Source organism: Cygnus atratus, chromosome 5 (assembly GCF_013377495.2).
Source record: "Cygnus atratus isolate AKBS03 ecotype Queensland, Australia chromosome 5, CAtr_DNAZoo_HiC_assembly, whole genome shotgun sequence".
Taxonomy (NCBI): Eukaryota; Metazoa; Chordata; class Aves; order Anseriformes; family Anatidae; genus Cygnus; species Cygnus atratus.
In genome coordinates, this window is record NC_066366.1 from 29,243,693 (window position 1) to 29,259,799 (window position 16,107).

General features: G+C 38.6%; 1 protein-coding gene and 1 long non-coding RNA gene across 5 annotated transcripts in view; both read right to left on the bottom strand.

Annotated features, from left to right (window-relative positions):
* The window catches only part of LOC118244500 (cytochrome c oxidase assembly protein COX16 homolog, mitochondrial), a 44,129-nt gene that overhangs the window by 13,115 nt on the left and 14,907 nt on the right, over positions 1 to 16,107 (bottom strand). The window lies entirely within an intron of this gene.
* On the bottom strand, positions 185 to 13,786 carry LOC118244502 (uncharacterized). Of its 2 annotated transcripts, none has more exons than XR_007708328.1 (3): positions 13,704 to 13,758; positions 10,098 to 10,153; positions 185 to 282 (listed from the first exon to the last, which is right to left on the bottom strand). It is a non-coding gene; the product is annotated as an uncharacterized LOC118244502 (long non-coding RNA). The 2 variants fall into 2 exon arrangements; XR_004777547.1 differs by lacking the exon at positions 185 to 282 and adding an exon at positions 8,491 to 8,559 and having other exon boundaries at positions 13,704 to 13,786.

The window sequence follows — 16,107 nt, forward strand, 5'->3', positions numbered from 1 at the left end:
CGTGAGTCACACTTCCAAATTTCAGGTGAACACACTGCTCTTTCCTAGTTTTGATTCTGTACCAACAACACTGGTGATTTCTGCCACCTTTCAGGTGGTCAAAGAACAAACCTAAGAATGGAAATTTGAATGAACCACAGTGGATGAATCTTACATAATTGAGCCCAGAGGAAGCTGTAGTCATCCCTCCCCTTGCTAATTCTGTCTCACGCAGGCCTTAGAGCAGAAGCAAGGAGAAAAAACTAGCATTCTTCATCCTCAGAGAAAGTGTTTCGTCTTCTCCTCAAAGAGAAACAGCCAAATATACAGTATTCAGGCACAGTCTTTAAGCTAATCAATTAAAATATCAAATAAATCTACCATGACAAACCATTCTCATTTTTAGACCTTAAATGCAAGCAGTGCTAAATGAATCAGATGTGTAAGGGGATTGGTAATGTATTTAGTTCTACTTCTATGGTTCACTAGTCCAACTATGACCAGCTCAATGAACAAAAGTTGTTATTCTTAATTTGCTGCTTCTTGATCTGGGTGAAAAGTACTCAGTTGTCCCCGCCACTGTCAACTTTGTCTATAAGCAGTCTAGAAAAGAAAAAGGAGGGAACACAAGTTATACAACTCGTCTGGGCTACGAAAGAATCCACCTTCAGATCCTACCCCAACAAAAGCACGTGAAAGTCACTTAGCTCGTGACCCTTAGTGGTACTTAAAATACATACGTACCATCTACAATGCGGGGTATTGCTCCGAGAAATTTCCCTGAGCCATAATGCCCCCCTTGCTGATGCCAGGTAGCACGCAGCATGTGAGACCTCTGTTCCCAAGCTTGCTCAGACAGCCCAGCCTTGCACCACCCGTGCATGGCCAGAGGGTGCATTTCCCTATCCAACCAGAGATCTGGCCTCTGCAACGCATGCATTTGCAACCTACAAACCCATTATAGTCGGGAACTAAGCCAAAACATCTAAAACATTTAAAGTTTGTACAGGATGCAGCTCTCACATCCTCTGCAATAACAACTTTTGTAAAACAGGATATTGGCCCCCTACATCAAATAAAAAATTAGATGCCACATCTCTGCTTTGGTATTCAAGGGCTCCATAGAAGTGCCCTTCATTAAAGACAGATTGCCTCCCTCTTTCTGTGACCACGACCTCCAACAACAGCCATGCCTCATTAGATCAATGAACCCATCCATCACACGTGCAGAAACGAGACCTCTTCGGGGAGCCAGACATGCTTTGGAGCTTGCTTTCACAAAGATAAGAGTGATCACGGACCTCAGTGTATTCAGAACTAAATGCAAACACTATTTGTTATGCTTAGTGTTCTCACAGCACACATATGGGGAAGGGGAAATAAATGCTCCAGCAAGTAAAGAAGCAAGAGAGAGGGAGTTTTATTTCCTCCTACGTTCTCCATTTAAGATGGTGCCCAAGATAACACAGTTGGAGCACCATTTTTACTTAATTAACCACAGCTATAATTTAGCTTACAAAGGCACCTCAATATTCCCATTATCAAGGTTTACTTCAGCAATTTTTAGTGCGTGGCGTTTGCATGGCCACATTTGTATAAGGTAACGGAAAACAAGCAGTGAAGTTATTGCCACTTCTCCTCCAAGTCCTTCTGTCCTCATACTTCCTTGCGTATTTATTCTCCCCTGCCTGCATACAGGCAAAAGACTAGCTAAAACTGAGACCCAGCATCCTGGGACTCATAGCTGTTTCATGTTGTAGCTGTAATATTGACAAAAATGCAGAAATGAAGGAGATTAGTTTAAATTTCTCAAAAAAAAAAGTTATCTCATAAATGAGAAATGAAGAGAAAGTACTTCCTTAGAAGCACAAACTTTATCTAGCAAATTAACTTACTGAAAAAATAGCAGTTAAACCCTATCTTGAGGGGAAACTATGCACACGTTGGTAAGCTCTTAATATTTACTATACAAGCACACAAAAGACTTAAGTCCAATCTGCAGAATATGTTACTTTGCTTCAAGTTGCACTAAAATATCAGAGAACAAATATGTATTTCCTCTTGTCTTTACCTTTTTTGTTCTGTACATTCTTACCCACGAAAAATATTTTGAACACACTTGACTCTGCACAGAAACTGAGTCATGTGCATGTTCCAAAGCCTTGGTTGCAAACCCCCGCTTTTCAGTTGCCAAATCTAGACAAATCTAGGTTACAAATCATTTTTAGAACTAACATGGCAGTTGATGAAAAGTATGTTATAAAGCTCTGTTCTCACGGTGTTTGTACCATGCTGCACTATCCTTGCGACATCACAACAAAAAAAGGAAAGCAAAATGGTCCTATTTTCTTTCTGACAAGGCAGATGAACATCAGTAAGAGCCATGATCCCGGACCATAACCAGGGAACACGGTGTGGGTTGAGCCAGGGAAGTGCCTGTCCCAAAGGGGTAGCTTCTCTATATTACACACCTGCCACAAGATCCCAACCCAAGCACATACAGTTTGCTTCCACTAGGACTGCTGCGCCAACACGCAGACTGCTGAATGAGCTAAAAGTATTCAGCTGTGTGCTGGCAAACAAATCATCAGCTACCTTATGAATACAAATCCCCATTATGAGAGCTGATGGGGGAAGCACACAAAGCCCAAATGCCCTCACAGCTTAGCATTGCCCTCTGCACCATTATTTAGGAGGCAGGAAGGAGCAGAAGACAACATCCCTTTACACTAGGGGACTACTGCTTGTTGGGCAAAATCTCAGATGCTCCTTTAAGATCCATTTAAATTCAAGCTCTGTCACTAAATATGGAATTCAAAGACCCATGTTGTTCTTTCAACTACAGCATAACTTTAATTTAAATTCTTACTGAAAATCTATTGGAATACTTGATGCAAGTATTTGGACAGCTTTCATGAGAAGCCATCAGCAAGGCCTGGACACCAATACTGAAAATACCATTTTCCAAGGCAGACTTTCCCCTCCCTACTTCAGTTGTGTAGCACTTGTAGAAAAAGTGAGTGAAACATTCTCAGAGTATTTTGCTCTATACAGGCTTACTTCACATTACGACAATTGGAAGTGCAAGGGCAAGTACACAGACAAACCTCAAAAAAAGTTTAAAAGTTATCAAATCACAATTTTGTCCCATTTTTGTCTCCTGTTCTTTCAGACTTACCCCTACTAAACTTCAAAAGGTTCTCAAAATTCTCAGAGAGAATGACTTTAAAAATATTCTTAGGTGGCTAAAGGTAATATGGGTTAAGCCCAAAAATATTCTCAGAAATCTTAGTAGGCAGCTATTTGAAGCTGTAAGCATCCTAAATCCTTTTAAAACGTGGCCATCACTTCTCATTTTAAGGCTGACATTTTGGTTTTTCCATTAGAACCAGCTGACATATTTCCCTCCAAGGCAGACCTCTGGGTGCATACGAGGAGCATCACTGCAGAACGAAGCAGGAATACCTTGGGCTTGAAGCCCCCACCAGACCAGGCACTCCTGCAGCGTGCTGCGAAGAACTGTTAACCTCCCTTCGCTCTCTTGGGTAAAGAGAAATTTTTATTTGTGACCCAAATATTTCTGGCATATTTATAGACCTGAATGTGCTGCTACTAAAAATTCTCTGCCTAACAATTTTGCGCTGGTCTTCAGTGACCACAGTTCATTTTGGTTTAGAAGTAAATAATGTAGACAGAGAGCGACTGTGAAATCTGTGAATGTCACCAATTTTACCTCAAGGATAGGTAAAGGATAGCTCTTTCACAAAGAGGCCCGGAGAGTAACACCACTGTCCCCTTTCAATGTTAAGCACAGGAATATGAAGCAGATCAGCAGCATCGCTCCCATTCAGTCTTCAGAAAGGAGGAACAGGTTGACTCATGTTTTGATTTTCAGGGTAGCATCCCTATCACGCCTGGGTGTGCAAGTTCAGTAGCCCACCTTCACAAGCAGCCACTCTTTCAGTTACAACCATTATGCTTTACTTGTCTGTATGTACTTACTATTTGTAGCCATGGGCTTGAGTACAAACCAAGCCTTGAGTATATTACATGCTCTAAAATTATGGGCTCCCTCATGCTACACAACAAAACTGTCAGGAGACAACCGTGTCATGAGGAGAGGAGTGCTTTAACAGTCTCCTCTCACATCAGTCAGTGCAGTACACTGTATACTCGTGTCCAGAGACTGGCATGTCCTGACCAAATATTTGTACACCAAAGTCTTACAAAACCCTCCCTCTAACAAACATTTCCAGAAGACAGTAGATGTTTCTACCCTAAAACAAATAAGTTATTTTTACAAACACGCGAGTATCCTTTCTTACACCCTAACCCCCACAAAATAATATCCCACTAAAAGATTTCAGCTTTTACTTGGGAAATGAGGAAGGACGATGGATTGGCTTTAATGAACGTGAATTAAGCCTCCTCCCTCTCCCCCCCACCTGCTCACACCAGCACGAACAATGGGACACAATGCTCCTGCAGTATCCACAACACAGACAGTCCACAGAATGACTGTTTACGTGAAATTCTGCATTTTGTTCTCCCCACCCATTTTTTAAATTGAGCATGAACCAGCACCACCACTTTGGGCCGTCCCAATACAACATCTTCTTTGAATACGCTTATCACATGCCTGCTCCTCTAAATGGAAAATCAGCAATCTTGCGTGGATCAACTTAAATCTTCTTTTTGAGAAGAGAGTCCCATAAGTTGTTACAGAAGTCTATGTCATAAATATTGCAACTTGTGGTTTATGAGCAGACTGAGAAGTTGTAGACAAGAAGGCATAAATCCCAGGACTCGGGCAGTGCCACGTAAAAGCTAAACTAAGTGTCATTCTGCTGAATGAATTAAGAAAATAAAGGTCAAAGCGTAAGTAAGAGGAAAGTGCAAGAGAAAACATACTGTTACATGTAACTTCATGCCCAGCATTCTTTAACTACATTATTCCTAATATTTAATACATGAAAAACACTTATGTAAGGCTGCTGCATAAGCTTGGACAGGAATACTTCTGAATACTGGGGAGACATCTGAGACCAAATCTACAACTCAGGTTTGTGTCCTTTGACTCTTCCCTAAGATCTGCATAGAACACAGACAGTTAAACAAAAAAATATTTCATCCAGCCTCTGACAGGAATCAATGCAGACATTTCCAAAGGAGCAATATAAAATCTTATTACAGCAGCAGTTCCCACAGTTATGGTACATGATGTGCCAGTGATCTCTCAAAATCCAACTCTTTCACTTGCTTCCAGATGGATTAAAAAAAAAAACCTACAATCCCAAACTCCGGACCACACATTTTCACGTAATAATGCCGAGGGAAATGCAAGCTATTATGTTAAAGGCTAATACAAAGACGAAACCATCCCCTTCATCAGCAAGCACTTAAGTATATCTAGATTTCTTCATATAAGATCATCAAAACTAACAAGGGTTCTCTAGCTCTCATTTCCGAGAAAAAAGTACTCAAGCACTTAATCAATGATTTGTATGCTTTCACATCCTGCTTGATTTTGCAGGTGCACATTTATTTATTTGATTTATAAAACATAAATTAGTGCCTTAAACCCTGGCTCTGCATATGCTACCATTAATTTCATTTCACACTGAAATTCAGTGCAAAAAATGTTCTTTCTGGTATAAAACTGAGTATTCCAACACAGGAAATTCAACAAACAAACAAGGCCACAACTCTAGAAGTAACAGCAAGACCCCCCTTTTTTTTTTTTTGTGAAAGGTTCCTGCAAGAAAACAGGCATCTTGCTGTGTGCATGAAGATGAATCAGTTCTAGGCATAGACCCAACCACCTCTGCTATCACCTTGAGGTCAGAATGACAGATTTCTCTGGTACTGGATCTCAAGGCTGGCACTCCTGAGCTTTGCTATGCCTTGGTTCCCCTGTAGCCAGAGTACAGGGGGAGGAACTTGCCAAGTATTGTGTGCAGTTTTTCCCACATCTCCTTTTTAGCTCCTTCAGAACAAGAAACGAAAGTGTAAGATCTTCCAGGTGAATTGGAAAACCATGTTTAAGACCCCAACGTAAACTATACTATGCAAGAAAGACAAAAATGGCTCAGCCTGCTTTTACTGTCCAAGGATTTAATGCTTTAACCTATCAGCAAAGAAAGAGGTGAAAAGCAAGGCAATGGCATTGCCTCGCCTCTGGGCCAAAATGCAGACCAGTGGTCACTAACAAGAGATTCTTAACCCGGAAGAATGGAATTGCAGGATTTGTTGAATTGGCTATTACAAGGCATTGCCAGGGAAAACAGCAAGAGAAGTAAGGCATCTATTTCAAAAATATTAAAATAATTTCTCAAGGTGCCTTTGTGAAGCCTCTTTAGTATGCTATACCTGCCCTGTCACAGCCACTTAAACACTGTGAAATACAAGACACAAACTAAATGCCCTTAAGGTATCAGTCCAGAAAAAGGAAATGCTACAAAAGCAGTACTTAACAATTTTCCTCAAAGTGGGTATAATTTATGAAAAATTCATAAGATCTACTAAAAAATTTCAACTCATTAAATATGGGTTTCATCATACCTTAACTTACCTGTGAGCACTTTGCAACGTCCTAACAAACCTGTCAAAATTCTTTACAATGCTTCTGCTGTTAATACATAATTTGACATTTACATTTTTGAGTGTGTTTTCTGCCTATTTTGGTTAGCCCAACACTGTGTTAGTTATTATTAATACAGAATTAACTAGCATATGCAAAAGGCACGTTCCATTCTAACCTGAAAACATTGATCTCTTGCATTGAGAGTCATGTCTTTACTGACAAAAGCAAAAGCTTTCACACTGAATAAAAAAATGCACAAATATGAAAAGAACTTTAATAAGACTTCTTGCATATTTACTAAAAATTGATTTCCCATATGCTAATTATAGGGTTAATTGGTTCCATCTGCACCAGGTTTCTGAGCACAACAGACATCCTACTGAAGGTGCACCTACGGTATATGTAAGAACTCATACAGAGCATGAGTTTGTGATGCTGGTGAAGGGAAGGATACTTAATGGTTGGAACTAAAACCAACAAGATACGTCTTCTGGATGCAACTCCTGCAGTCACCATGTTTGACCTTATTTTGAAAAGATTTCTTTTTTGACAGCTACGTGCCTACACTGCAAGTTAAAACTCGGAAAATACCACACATGCAGTTTAAGATCTTCCTCCCCACTCCCTTAGTCGTATGCTAGCCTTGGACAAAATCAGCCTCTTTGTGGTAACTCTAAAAAACAGGAAGATCCCTTAAGTTTCTGTTAAAAGCAAGCAACTTCAAGAGAGAATTTGTGAACTGGTAGTTAAAGGCAGCATGCAAGCAGTCTATGTTCCTCTGGTCTCAACCTTTCCATCAATGTACTTGCAGTCAGATCTGGATGGAAGAGGGTGTCCTCCTCAGTTCTGTACTTTAGGAGAAATACCCATACCCACGTACATTTCTTACTTTCATTTCTTCTTTCATTACTGCTCAAGTATATGCGTCCTGGTAACCCAGTTCTGGTAGCAGTCTCATAAATAATATAGCCAAACCAAAGGCACTGCACAATACTCATACTGCCCTCTTTTGCACTGTGTATCAGTTCAGAAACACAAAGAAGCTCATTTAAAGAAAAAAAATTGTAACCGTTTCATAGGAGAAGCTTTAACAGGCACCAAAGTTTCAATAAAAACAGAAAAACAACCAAATAAACAAACTTTCCCTTGTAGGAACACAGGCGGGCTGACTTTCAAATGTCATACAAACACATACTACAGTTAAACACATGCACAAGCACACTTAGAGATTAGGAATGCTTTCCTTAATCAAACTTTATATATAAGAGAAAATATACTAGCTACCCTCATATAAACAACTCCAGCTTTCACAAACCAATTGCAAGAAAATATACATTGTCTTTTGCTGACTCAATACATTCAGCAATATTAATATATGTGTAGGGTTTTTACCCTATAAAATTGTTTTTTGTTATGTTTTAGGAGGCCACTTTCACAGACAATACAAGTCTCAAAACTCTAAGTAGTGAAACAATGTTGACTTTTTTTTTTAAAGGCACTTTTAAACAGAAAGAGTTTGGGGAATTCATTGTGAACTTAGCAAATTTGCTTTGGTTGTCCTGAAACTGCATCTCTGCAAATAAATTATGTTTTGGAAAAAAAAAAAAAAAAACCTACCAAGTTTTTATAACTGCCATCCTAAATCTCCATGTTCTAAAGGAATTATTGCCTTTAAGAAAGCTTCTCACTCTACAGCTTACATAGCACTTAAGTAAAAATACTTTCCACACTGACATCTAGTGAAGTTTTACAGTAAAAAGAAAAATCCTGTTCTATTTTGCACCCACAGAAAGCTTTTCATCTTCCAAATTCGCCATATTTCAATTACTAACTTATGTATAAAATCACTAGAATTTGTAGCACATTTGTACATTATGCACTCTTATTTTAAAAGATATTTTGCCACTATTTTTAAATAACACATTTACCTGCCAGAGTCCCAGAAATTCTGATGAGTATAGGTTGATTCTGATGAGAGGAGGTTATCATTATAAGATCTGGGATATATTAGAGGAAGTTATAAAGATAAGATCTGGGATAATTAAACTTAAAACATGTCTAACAAAGTTACTGTTTTTTCATTATGCCAAGTGAAAATCTGCAGTTCCCATTTCCCAGTAGGTGTTCTGATCAGTTGGATCTTGTTGCTTAAGGTATTGTTTCAAATGTAACATATCTATTTGTAGAAAACAAACAAAAACACCATAAAACAAATATGTCATAAAAAAAATACTGTAAGACTCAGCAACAGCTATCAGAAAGCAGATCCCTAAGCCCTCTGGCTATTATTGTACTTTTAAGGGCTAAACATCCAACAACAAAAAAAAAAAACACCCACAACTTTACTAAGTTCAGTGTGAATTATGAATGAAAAAACATTTTAATTCATACACTTAAGATATTAATAAGACAAGTTCTCTCTCTTCTCTATGCAGTATCTGCAAAGCTTGTATTCATTCCTACATTCTCTCCATAATCATTGAAGAAAGAAAGAGTCCTTTGGGAATACCTAAATTAGCCTCCTGCTCTGAATCATCACAGAGGATGGAAGGCTGTATGAAAAGCATACATATTCTTTGAGGGTTTAAAAGTGGACAGACTGTTAAAGAGAGCTCATGAGTTTCTTGGCCCCATAGCTGCCAGCCTACCTGCACAGGGACAACAAACTCAAACGCCTTCTACCCTCCTGAAGCTGCCCTCCAGGGAGGCAAGACACTCTCTTACACCAGCTACAACATTAATTTCAGTACTCATTAAGGTTCTAAAAGCAAAGTCTCATTTTTATGCCCCATCAAAAGAAGGCAGTTAAGCACTGCCTGACACAACTTACAGGAGGCTCAGTGCTGACTCCAGGGAAAATATATCGCCTATTGAATCACAAGCACAACTATAAATGCCTTGTGCAGTGGCAGATACTTGAAGAGAGACAGATTATGTGTTTTCCCTTCTCATTAGTGATTGCACTCCAGACAAGAGTTTGGGTTCTGCTGTTTCAGACTGCCACGTAACCGTAGCTTGGAACAGAACCAGTTGACTTGAGACTTTCCAGCCTCAAAACACAAAGGAGAAGAAAGGAAAGGTGCACTTAGACAGAGATCACGCTTAAAATGGAAACATTCATTCCCAGGCAAAGTGTTTTCAACACTTTCTTGGTAAAAAACATAGAGATCTTCAAGTCAAAAGCAGCAGAAAATCCTGGTCTAGGGACTGGGACCTCGGTACTTGAGCTTGAGCTCCAATCTGCTGAGACCAGTGCCATCAGCTTCACAACGGGAGTCTGGAAAGCTAGTTGTCTTCTGGTGCTTGAGGGAGGTGAGGGGGAAAAACAGCTGGATATTAAATATGTTTTGGCTAAAAGCTGCCTGAAGCTAAATTGCACACTTGTAATCACTTCAATTGCAAGGCAGAAATACTAGTAATTAATTGTGTCAATGTGACAGGATTTAAAACAACCAAACAGAATTCTTGGTACTGTATAAAATGTAAAAATCTGAAATCTATCAACATTTTATAAACTGAAATTAGTTCCACTTACAATGGCAGCAGAATGAGTTTCTCCAGTTAATAGCCTTCTCTTCATCTGAATCTAATCTTGACAACAGAAAAGAAACACCATAAAGAATTATGAAATGGAAAAATGGCTTCTGTTTAAAAATGAGGAACTCAGAATACTTGCACTCTATTTCAAATTTTGTCACAGAGAAGCTCAGTAATCTGAGGTAAAGCTGCCAGATGTCCAGCTTTCTCCAGACGCAGCCCTTTTTTTCCACCCAGAAATTCTGTCCAGACAGAAAAAAAGAGAAAATTGGCCATTTGCCTGGAATTTCCAGATGCTGGGCAGCATAGTCATGCAGTAGCTCTGACGCGGTTGCTAGATGCTTGGAAATCCTGCAGAATATGTGTGCGTGTGCTGGGACTGTCACACTTCCAAATAAACAGAGTTACCTTGTGTGCAGCTGTGCAGAACACACCCAGCATGCTGCATTTACAGAGAACTCCTGAGTAAGATATGCCAGATAGGATCCAAAATGCGCCCCCAGTTTCCTAGACAGAAAACTGAGCAAGCCCTTACGTGAAGCATTCACTCTGCAGCAATCTTCTAAGTGCACCCACACGCATACATACACAAGAAATCTGGAACAGCACATGGGGCCACCAGGATATTCACTAGTTAGGACAAGTAACATAGCAATGGTCACATTGCTGCTGCACACATCTCAAGATTCAGAACTAGACTTACAGGGACCTAGCACCCGGTTGCACAGCAAAATCCGCAGCATGAATTAAACTTGGAAATTTAAAAAAATAAAAAAATAAAAAAGGCAGCGAGATTGAGATGCCTAGAAGGGGGATACACGCTAGGCAGCAACTGGAGCAGCAGTAACTACAGACAAACAACAGGAAAGGCTGAAGAGCTTCCCAGGAAAATTAAATGTGCCTTTAAATTCTCGTCCACGTCCTGGGCGAGGGCCTTCTGACTGAACAAGAAGGTACCAGAAAGCATCCATACTTCTACAGGCATTTTGCATGAAGCCTCATAGCTTGTAATCATCAGCTCACTTTGCGGAGATCACATCTCACTAATGCAGATTGAGGAATATCTATTTAATGAAATCTAAAAGATTTAATAGATGCCAAGCTATGCAGCACCATGAAAGCTCTGATACTAGAGAGCTTGGCCAAAAGCAGAGTATTAGGGATATAACAGATTTTCAGTCCAATGGTGATACACAGGCAGCTATGGAATGGAAGTTTTAGGGAAAAAACCTTTAGATCTAGACAGATACTAAGCCCTTCAATCTTTTATGCAGAGTGGGAAAATTGAGTTAAAGACACAACACCTCTCCACCTCTCAAAGACATTTTTATAACATTCAAATAATGTCTGTTAATGTATCCTTACAAATGAGAGACAGCATGACATCCTAGCATCCTAGGTAGAAAAAAAAAAAAAAGTGATTTCTACACTAGTAGTAGTCATTGCATACACAGACACTAATAGGTAACGGCTTTCCTTCACAAAAGAAACCCATGAAAAAAGCTTGACAAGGGTTCAGTGAAATAATTTATCATGGAAACTCTGAAGATTATTATTTAGGGTCTGTGGCCAAACTCAGTATCATTAACAATACATTTTCACATTCATTGCCAAAAAATATGCTGGCACAATATTACCAGACTGAAACAAAATATTCATTAAAATAAAAAAGCTATTTCAAAGTTAAAAATTAGTACCACTTTAATTCTTCCTCAGTGAACACATATTACGAAATAATACTGTATTATCATCATCATCACATCCTGATTTAATGAGATTTCCCCAACTTTTAACAACCGTAGTGAGGTTCTGAGCACCCATAGCTGTTTCTGGTTATTAGCAGAAGTCTTCTGGTATTGACAGGTCTCCTGGTTTCATCAGAACAGGCTAGATGGGCTGGGTCTCATTTTTCTTCAGCTTGAAACCTGATGATATGAAAAGGGCAGGTGCAGGCAATACATTATCTCCAGGCTGTCCTGCAGTGCTTTAAGCTGTTTGTGGTGACAATTATCAGTGGGACTAGGTGGATCCAACCACTGGAAGCCATTCTAAAGCATATACACAATATCAGCCTCAGAATGGAGCAACAAAACTGTTATTGAGCATCAGGCTGACTACATATCTGGCTTGTGGATTGTTAATATGCTAAACCAAAAGGATGTCTGAAAAATGAAAATATACGTGCCTGTCTGGTACAGCAAATTCAGCAAGCAGCTGTTTATAGATGAAGTGGGAAAGTAATCTGAGCTCAAGCAAAATGGATTAGTTTTTCCTGAAATCAATGAAAAATACATGAAGCCCAACATTAGCAGCTGAACCTCAAAATCTTCAAGAACAGCATGGATAGAGAGCTTATTTCCATACAGTCCCTCTGGACTGAACCGAAACAGCAGAAAACTGATGTCTGAACATCTGGTAACACCACAGTACAGAGTATGAAAAGCTCTGCTACCCCTTCATTTTTGTGCCATATTGTAGGACTGAAATTACTACCTTGGATAATTCTGAACCATGGTCAAAAGATGTAGCAATTTCCGAATTCCCCCTTGCCAACAGGAGCCAGGCTGCTTCACTTAACATCCAATTCTAAAACCCTCTGCTAAGCAGGCCATGCTTAAAAGCAACGTCTGCTTTAATTTAGCAAAATGTTCTTCATTACATAAAGACAAATGACGGGCAAAGATTTTTTTCTGCTATAAGCAATCATAAATGTATGCCTCTTTGCATTCTCTAAAGAACCAAGCAACACTTCAGTGTTTTACTTTCTTAATTTTTAGAGGACCTAGGGCCAAGCTCTTCAATTAATTTAGTCTCCGAAAATCACCTAAATCAACTTACACAAGGAAATTAGCCAAATTAGTTTGTCTTCATTAAACTTGTGACTCAGGCCACCCTGACCTGCTTAAGTATAAAACAAAAAAATCAATCCCTGTGCTCGTGTAATTAGCTTACTGAAACCAATTAAATGCATGAAAGTGCATTATAAATAAATAAATACTAGATAAATGCTAGTTGAGAAGACTTAATTATTCCTCCAAGTTCAGTGACAGACATGGACACTAAAATGATTCCGTATTTCCTTGCTGACACGTTTAGAAAAGATACCTTCCCCATCCAAAAAAAATCCATCAAGCATCAATTAAAGAGATTTTTATGTTTGTTTTTTTTTCCACACTCGAATCAAACAGGATCTTTTTAACGCTACCTCCTACAGCATTACGGGAGAGGCAGAAGGAAACTCTCTAGAATCACATTATACCTCAAACAGGATCAGCAGATGAAACAAGAGTTCCTTCACCTCCAGCCCATTTCTACTGGTTTGCCAATGAAGCTCCAGGGAAAGAACATTTATGGCAAGCCTCATCTTACCTAGTTGTAACTATCTAAACTTTTGCTCTAAAGCATGAAGATTCTGTTTAAAGTCCTCCTACAGTTCACTGAATAGAGATAGATAGGTATTTCTAGAGGCAAGAAATGCTACTTTTAAGATATGCATCCAAAATCTGAACTAACTCTTCCGCATCTGAAGTCGTGCAAATGTTTATATCACCTACCATTCACTGGTCAAATTAAATATATTCACATGCAAAGGATGGCAACTCACCTCACTAAAATGTGGCAACAATAAAGCGTTGAGCTCAATCCCTCTACTTTTCCTGCAGTCAAAACAGAACATCTTCCTCAAGCATCTACCTGAAAATGGAAGTAAGCTTATTGCGGAGGCACTTCTGTCTCAAACCACCTAGCTATCTGAAATAGCTGTCTGGATAGCTATTTCAAACTAGGCATTTCATTCGAGACAACGGAAACACAAGCAAGATGAATCCTAGACAGTGCACGGCATCACAAACATACATTTAGAGTTAGCTGAGCAGATACCGAATGTTTTAATTTCACTTACATAACTCTAATAATACAAATAATCCAATTTAGACTATTTTAAATTAACACTGTTAGCACTTAGCGTGACCTTAACACTGGAAGGGGGTGTTGACACACCTGGCAGTCTAGAGGATGATTTTGGAATAAAATCAAGCAGAAAATCTGCAGAAAATAAAAGACAACTGAGCAAATGGTATGACCTGAGCAGGCAGCAATAGTCACTCCCATTAGTTACCATAAGAACTACAACATCATGTATTTCTCCAGTCCAGCCAATTACAAGGACTTCACCTATCCAGATTATTCCTTGAAATCGTGAAGTCACTCAAGTTTTGGCAAGAGTTTATGATCTTTGGGAACACCAAGGTATAATACGATTTCAAGCACAGATATTTATTCATTAAGAACTGCAATAAAAACACCTTGCAATCTGCAGTCAATTGGCTAATTTGGGAGAAAAATGTGAAAATCACACCTTTACATCCTACTAAAATACTGTTTGCTATCCCAGTAAATCCTTACTATATTTGATAGCTTTGCAAATAGTATTTTCTAACACAGCTGCAGGTCCTCAAATAAGATGAACAGGACAGCTACAGTAAAGCAGCTCTATCTAGCTCAGGTAGATATAACAATACATTTAATGATGGGGACATTCTGTTGACAGTCTACAATTGTTAAGTTCGAAAAAGATTGCATTCCTTTTGGAATTTTAAATGCTACAGACCCATTCAGGGTCTTAAGCAATTTTATTTTTAAATCTTCACCTAGCATTAAACATATTATTTAAAAGGAAAAAAAAAACAAAAACATACATACAAATGCATTCAAATTGGCAGATCCCCCTTCTGGAATATTCACTTACAATAAGAAGAAAATGCTGGACTGATTTCCTGGACATTCCTGAGGCAAATGCCAGTTATGATCTCACCTGATATAAAGGTCTCATGGAAACAGGTCATTTCTCTGCTCCCATTTCCACCTGAAATATTTCACCCTGACCCAAAACACTTGAACTAATTGATCTCACCTAAGTACTTTAAAAAAAAAAAATACTCATTTGAATTTAAATAATTCTATTTGAATTAACTAACTACCCTATTCTCTATGTAAATTAGATCAGCATTAATTATCTTCCTTTTACAGAGAAAGTGAGACCTACTAAAATTCAGTGACTGCTTTCTACAGTCATTTAATACCTCAATAAAACAGAAAACATTATCAGAATTTCTTAGCATTCTACTTTAGAGGTGCACTCACTTTGTTTAGGACAAAATAGAAGGAAAAATGAATCAGAATCTACATAGCTTATAATCATGAAGAGGTCAGTCAGTACTGTAATGCTCTTATATATTCCACAATAGGAACTATTTGCAGACTTCAAAGGCCCATTGATGTTTTGCTTCCTGACAAAATGATCTAGAGACTCTAGGTTTCCTAGAAGTGCTCCTGCTGAATGTGCCCTGAAGGAACTTGCTTGGTCCTACCTGCTCCCCGTACTCTGAGAACCTGACTCACAATAACTCCACTTCAACAAAGCCATACCAACTTAAAAATATAAATTCCGTTTTATTAGTCGAAAGGGTTTGCTGAGGGACTGAAGAAAGCCTAAATTTCCCCAGGTAGTTAAAACGTTGCTTCTCTTCAGCCCTTCACAGTAACAATCAGCTAGCGATACAAACCATGAAGTCATTACTCTTGTCCAAGATTCTTATATCCAGAATTAGATCTGAAACAGCAAGTCTCTACCATGCCTTGAATGACAACAGTAAACAAACAAGCAAACAAAAATTATTACATACTTGAAACATTTTCTGTTTATTAAATAGAAGTGACATTTTCTGTTTTAAAACACTTCTTAAAAAAGTATCACTAGTCAATTACATACACAACATTAAAGTAGGACAAAGAAAGGGCCTGGTTTTCTGTTTGAGAATAAAGGTGTTTGGAAAGACGCCTATACAAAACTACTCATTTCTCTTCCATTAATCCAATGTGATTTTCCCATAAGCATACCTGGTTTGCTATACCCAATTTCAATTTGCATAAATTCTTCCCAGAAAAGAAACAATTACCTAACCTAATGATTTCTCCATTAATGGACATTTTGGCAACAATAGATAATG